The 7,049-nt window shown below is 47.4% G+C and overlaps 1 long non-coding RNA gene across 1 annotated transcript; it reads left to right on the forward strand.

The window, feature by feature from the left end:
• The first annotated feature begins 3,174 nt into the window (after positions 1 to 3,174).
• Positions 3,175 to 5,364, forward strand: LOC141574600 (uncharacterized). Its single transcript, XR_012501489.1, has 4 exons — positions 3,175 to 3,397; positions 3,515 to 3,609; positions 4,794 to 4,864; positions 5,224 to 5,364. It is a non-coding gene; the product is annotated as an uncharacterized LOC141574600 (long non-coding RNA).
• Positions 5,365 to 7,049: the final 1,685 nt, after the last annotated feature.

The raw sequence follows: 7,049 nt of genomic DNA on the forward strand, positions 1-7,049 counted from the left end.
GCCTGTCCATTGAAGCCTTGATGCCAGGCGCTGACTTCTCTCCAGCTGTGATGGTGCTGGGTGGCCTCCCCTTGCAGTTCTCTGCATTGAAAACCTGTTGTTTAGTGCAGCCACCTTCATTAGCTGCCTTAGCTTCATCTCCTGGAGCACTTGCAGCAGCCTCTGGGTCAGCTCTTCCCGCCTTACCTTGCACAGGTATGCAGTGGAGATGGAATCTTGCCTTAAACTTCATGGGCCAACCCCTGCTGGCTTCACACTTTTCTTCTGAAGCCTCTTCACCTCTCTCAGGGTTTATAGAATTGCTGAGAACTAGGGACTTCCGCTGGATTAGGCTTTGCCTTAAAGAAATGTCATGCCTGTTTTAATTAAAATGATAAAAAACCAAATATTTCAGGAACTACAAAAATGTGACACAGAGATAAGAAATGAGCAAATGCTGCCAGAAAAAAATGTCACCAATGGAATTGCTGTACTCAGGGTTGTTACAAATCTTCAATTGTTTAAAAATATGCATTACCAGGGAGGGCAATAAAATGAAACATGCCTGTAATAGCAATGAATTTGCACTGGGAAGGTAAAAAGGGGACTCCTGCCTTCAGAATTCTCTCCTTTCTCCACTCCCCAGCACAGCCAAGCTCTTGAGTGCACATGTGCACACACAAAGCCAGTTGTTTTATGTTTATAGAGGGTAAAAAGAAAATGCAAGACCACCATGCTGCATCGGGATCTCTGAAAGAACGTGAGAAAGACGGTTTCCAAAGGCAAGTGAAGAAAGTATGCGTCCTTGATGAAATCAGTGGACAGAGATCTATGGACACTGAAGGGTAAGACATTCCTGTGTTAATTATGACAATGTGTGAATGAATGTGTGGAGTTATGTGGATATTGTAATACATTTCAGAATACTTACCACCATATTTTCTTTACCATATTCAATCAGTACAGATGTGCATTTATTTTTCGACCTTGATTTCTGTAATCTGCTGCTTCTGTTCATTCTAACTGGTTACCAGAGTCTTGTTTGTATTTAGTTTGATATTTTAGTGGGTTCTTGGACCAGATTTAGTCACTTCATTATCTGGATCCCCCTAGGTCCATTTTTATTGTCCTTAGGTTTCAACCACATCAAAGTGTCATGACCTGCCATGTGTCTATCATTTTTAATAAACTCTAGACATTGGGTAGAAAATAGAGAAAATTTGAGGCCTCGTGTGAGGTTAACTTGCTGCAGAGAAGGTGGGCATTACAGCTGGCAGGTGGTCAAGGCGCCAGCAGCGCTACATCCTGTTAACCCGGTTAGCAGCTGAGATCAGTCAGTGCAGCCAGCTTTCATGAGGCCCGTGTGTCTCCTGTCCACCTTTGTTTCTGGCATGTAGCTCTTGTGGATCCCAGCTAAGTCCTGTGGGTCTCTCTAGGGATCACCTTCACTGACGGACAGTGAGCTCCAGCTGCCTGACTGCGGTGCCTGTGCGTAGGGGGCACCGGCTGCCGGGCTGCTCTGCATCTCAGTGGTTTCCTCTGCAGTTACCGGATGACCCCCGGGGAAGGTGGGCCCAGTCCTGGGCTTTCTTCTTCTCCATCTTGGCCTCATGTCCCTTTCTGGCTTGTTAGCAATTTGGTACATTTGATCATGGATTTCATAATTTGTCCATAGTTTCCTGTCATTCTCAGGGAGAGGTCATGGACATCACACCCATTAACCTGCTTTCAAAAACAAACATTTCCTTATATTTCCTAAAGGATCAGGTTTTGCTCCAGGTTTTGACTGAAATCTGGGCTCTCTGTGGGAGAAATCAAACAAGTCATGAACGCTTGCTTTACCCTAATGTGTTTGGTTGTGATGACTTGGTCAGACCCTGATTCCCACGTTGAAACACAGTGAGCTCGCGCTGTCCCAGGCACAGGAGCCTAAGCCTGGTGGGGGGGGCGCAGAGCACACCTCACGTGGGCTTTTCCTGTGTGTTTATGCATAAATGATTAGGGGTGGGGACGCTGAAGGGAAGCCCAGATACCAAACACTTGCCAGAGGCCTGAGTGTAGCTTTTTCATATTTATTAGTGGGGGTACTTTAATTCTTTCCTGTGTATTTATCAGCCTGAGCATTTATGGGGCAGGGCGAAAGGAACATGGAATTCTTCCCTTCCAGTTTCTGGGAGGGAAACTGGCAGAATTTCAGAGTTTCTTTCCCCTCTCAGGAAGGTGGACATGAACGGATGTGAGCTGGTGGGAAAGCAGCAGCTGTTGGCAGCAAAGGAGGAGGCAAAATTGGCTGAAGAGGAGACAAGATGGTACAAGTGAGTTCAGCTCCTCTGCACCTGCGGCTCTGAAAACACCTGTTGGATTTTTTGAAAACTTTTCTAAAATGTTTAGACACAATATCATAAACTGACCCAAACAAAAGACATTTGTATACATGGCTTCACACAGGAGGAAATGTGTTAAGTTTTACATATGTTAAGTTAAACGTTTAACTTTAAAAAGTATTAAGTTACTAAGAATTTCCTGGTCCCAGTGCTGGCCAGACTGAGAGGAGAGACGGTTCACAGAGATGTTTCTGAAGGTGCTATAAACCGTTCTCACCCTGAGGATAGCAGTTTAGTGTAGCGTCAGTCGGACCAATAAACATTCCCGTGCTGCTGGGGAGACCCAGGTGTAAGAAGTAGGGTCAGGATGTAAGGAAAGGAAGAATCAAGCTTTGTGATGAAAGATGCTCAGCACAGGACACGTGAGGGAAATGCTGAGAACAAGAGGGGGAAATGTGTCAGCGCAGAACCGGGCAGGCTTTCAGTAACAGTGACGGAAGGAGTGGCTGCAGCGACAGCTTTGCACCTGCTGTGCTTCTGCAGCCGTGTGCAGTGTGTCTTGAGCGGTGAGATGATGTGTGTGAGTGTGCAGTGCAGATAACATGGACTGGGGCAGATTATTTAACAGCATACCCAGCATTGTGTCTTCTCTGATGGAACAATTTGTAACTCATAGGATAAGACTTGAAGAATGTCACGGGCAAATGCGGGAAGCAGAGATCATTTGGAGACACCAGGTAACCTGCCTTCCTCCTGACACACCGAGTCCTCAGCACCTGATGCAGACAGTTATTGTGGCCCTGAGAACCCCTAGCCATGGGGTGTTTCTTGATGTGTTGACTTTTTCAGGTCACTCTTGCCGAGAAGAAGGCCCAAGACAGCTCGGTAAGAATTTGTTTCCTTCCTTCCCTTTGTGCACAGTCGGCCACAACTGAACGTGGATGTGTTTTTCTCCCACAGCTCAGGGCTCAGGAGCTGGAGAGGGAAATCTCTGAATTGAGAAGGGAAAACTCTGACCTGAGAAGGGAAAACTCTGACCTGAGAAGGGAAAAATCCTCTGAGCTGAGAAGGGAAGTTGCCCACCTGAAACAGAGGTACAGAATTTTGACACATTTTTACGGGTGTTTTGAGATTTTTAAGGACTGGTTGTTTTGTGCCTAGTAGAGGAATTGGTGGTGTAATTTGTATTGAAGCCATTCTTTATCTTTAAGATTGGATGCAATCTGCAGATGGAGGCAGGCAGAGGAATACATGAGGCAGGAGCCCACCCCAGGAGGACCGTACAGGCTGCACCCTCCCCTGAGAGGTAAGGAGCGCACTGTGAATTGCGGCAGCTCCATTTCTGCAGCAGGAGCTGCCCAGTGGGCTGCTTTTCCCCATGGGTAGTTGTCGGGTTTCCTGGACACCACACCACACACTCACTGTGGGGAACAGTTTCACAGCTGGGTGACAAGATGCTGTTTTCTTTACATGCCATCAGCCAGCAGGGCTCTGTTCCCTGTGAGTGGTGGAGCTCATGCCCCTCCAGGGACTGCAGGCCGCCCCTCAGTCTCTTGGTTGCCTGGCGTGGCTGGCATGGCTGGTTTCTATGCACTAGAAGACATGAGCGTCAGCCCTCTCTTCCCACCTGGACACTGTTTTGAAGGCTGAATTTTCTTCTTATTTCAGGAAAATAACATGGATGACATTTTAGAATGAAGGCAGTATGTCATAACGAGAAAAATATTTGTCTTCATTTGCCTTGGAAGATAAATATTCTATTCAAGATCTGCTTTAAGGCAGCAGGCATTTCTTCACTAATTTTGCAGGTCCCTTCGTTCTTATAAAAAAGCTTGCACAGCGACCTAGAGAGGCCAGTTAGTAAGTGACATGACTACGTAGCCTCCCTCTCCCAGAGTTAATGTGTAACTCTAAAGTCTCCCACCAGCTACTCCATGTAACTCACCATTCTTTTGCCAATTATTACAACATGAGTCATTGAGGCTTCTTTCATAAATGTTTACATGACATCTGGTCACTGATACAAGACATGCGCTGTCAGAGAGAAGTCTTTTAACAGTTTACAAACAGGCTGAGGAGGAAGAGGTGGAGCTCACAGTCAGGGGTTGTTGATACTCTTCCTATGAAAGACCCTTCTTACTTTAATGTATAATCTGTATACAGACTGATTTGCCCTGAAGTGTGATGTGAGTCCACTGTGTAAGTGTTGGTTGACAGGGATCTGAGCCCTGAGACCACATCCAGCGGGATTAGCTATGAAAACACCTGAATCAAGGCCCTGTGGTGTCCTCGTCATGGGACAGGGGTGCAGTCTCCCCTCGTCCTCGTGGACAACTGAGGTGAGAAGGAGACCTGCGGCCTCTGTGAAGAGACAAGGGCGTGGGCAGAAGTGAGAGCTCTTGGAGGAGGGCACGGAAGGCTCGGCTCGTGCTTCCACCGCACGGCATCTGTCACATAGAATCCACCTTCAGCGCTGCTCTCCCTTTACAGCTTCACAGAGGGATGGCAACCCTGTTAGGAATGGAACCGCCTTTCCGGCTCAGGAGGCAGAGGAAACCAAAGTAAGTAATTTTACTCAGTTGTGTTGTGGTGGTCATTTTGTATTGAATAATCTCTGGAACTAGAATTTCCTTTTTGAACAAACAATTCCTGCCTTTGCCTGTGGATTGGGAATTAGGGGAAAAGTATGCCAGTAATCACAGTGAAGTTTGGTAAAAGTATTTTATCGCCAAAGTTTACTGAGAAGCCCAGGATGCACGCAGGCCCAGGGATGAAGGAGACAATGCAGCGTAGCTGCCAATTGGGCACACAGTGCAGGGGAGGGTGCAAGGTGCCGACGACTGCTGCGTTGGGTTTTGGCTCTTGTCGGTGTTGGCGCTTTTGTCTGTCATTCAACCAAGCCATCCCTTCTGTCCTGCAGGTCACCCCGTGGGCCGGAGGGCCCCAAACTTTCCGAGGACAAGAATGCGTGGCCTGCCCAGGGTGCGGCCCGTCGTCGACCAGCTGGGTACCTGCACCTGGTGCCCCTTGGTGCCCTGTGCAAACTCGCCCCCCACCGCCAGCTGCCCCACTCGGTAAGAGGAAAGCAGAGTCCTCTGTTTCTTCCTTGAGTCACTGCAGAAGAAGGGCAGATCGCTCTCCGGGGCTTCCCCGTGCACGGGCGGCCGTGACTGGGCTCAAGGCCGTGTCCCTCTGGTCCCTTAGCAGACGCACTTGATGGACCGCGTCTTCCCCGTCCTGCCCTGGGGAGGGAGGTGTCTGTTGTAGAGGGAAAGAGGGTCCTCTGACGGAGGGCAGACGTGTCGGTTCTGCACACGGGCCTTCAACAGACACCAAGTTCCGGGCTCCCTGGAGGACAAGCCCGCCCCTGTCACTGTCTGCAGCGAGTGGAGCACTGAACTTCCACAGCCGATGATCGGTTATGGAAGAAACACCCGAACCCGGGGCCTGTGGTCTCTTCAGTCAAGGGTTCTGAGACCTGTCTCCCACTCGGTCTGATGTGAGACTTAGTGTGATACTGGGAAGAAGGCCTCAAAGATCTTTTGCACTTCAGCAAACTAACATGTTTTGTAGGGCAGTGAACCGTGAAAGAGTGTTTTGTCTTTTATTTTATCTATGCCGAGCAGCTAGTTGACTCGGGGAAGGACATAGGTTAGTGGTAAATAGAATGCTTGCTTAGCATGCCGAATTCCGTGTGCTCATTGCCGGTACCTCCATTTAAAAACAGAAGAAAAGAAAAAACAAAAACAAGAGCAAACTTCAAAAGTTAGAAATACATAGTGCGCAAACCCAACTCCCATATCCATTCTTTTTAAGTGTTTTCCACTTACTACTTGGTTTGAAATATATCCCAAACGTGACTTAAGCATTTTTTGCAGAAAATGCTCTAAATCTTTGAAAGTCTTTTCTGGCACTTTTGTTTTGACACATCCACGAACGGAGTTAGACGCACATGGTGGTTTTAATATACATTCGTGTATATTGTCATTAATGTACCTGTAACTACATTTTACATATGGTGTGACAGTGCGCCACTTTACAGAAGAGAGAGGAAGAGAATCTTCCTGGGATGAGGTACAGTCTCTTGTTGTTAATGTCCTTGTGTGACTATATAAGTACCAGGGGATTCTGAGACATAAACCGGGGGTTGGTGTGAGTGTGCATTTTCACGTTTGCATCTGCTGATGAGAATTTTTGACTTATGCTTTTAACTTACAGTTTAGGATGTGATTCTGTGCTTAATGCCGTAGGACTGGATAATGCACTTGTGTTCATTTTCCAGACTCACCTAGTGAAACCAGTGTCTGTATGGACATTCTTGTTTTCAGGGTCCTTCCCTTACAGTTCATTAGAGGATATTGAAAAGAAATTCATCCCTGGGAAAGTTAGGTGTATGTTGGAGTTGGTTCTTGTTTTAGCCGTCCTCACTTGAAATAAATTAAGTGATGTTTCATTTTCAAGGCAGCATGTTTTGTCTTCCCATTCCACCACCAGTAACAGTGGTCTAGTTCCCTTAATGAATTACGCTGTTTCCCACCTGCTCCTTTTACTCAGGCTGCCCTTTCCCAAAGCCCCTCCACATCCCCCCTCTGCGCTGGATCTCTCTTTTACGAAACAGTGCGGTCTTCCCAGCATTCCCTGAGCTAGCCAGTGCAGTGGAATCTCCTGTCCTTTGTGGCATTACTGTACCCGTTCACCTCAGTTGTAGAGCTGTTGAAACTTTTCTGTGCTGATTTGTTTTCATGG

The sequence above is a fragment of the Camelus bactrianus genome, chromosome 22 (assembly GCF_048773025.1).
Source record: "Camelus bactrianus isolate YW-2024 breed Bactrian camel chromosome 22, ASM4877302v1, whole genome shotgun sequence".
Lineage (NCBI taxonomy): Eukaryota > Metazoa > Chordata > Mammalia > Artiodactyla > Camelidae > Camelus > Camelus bactrianus.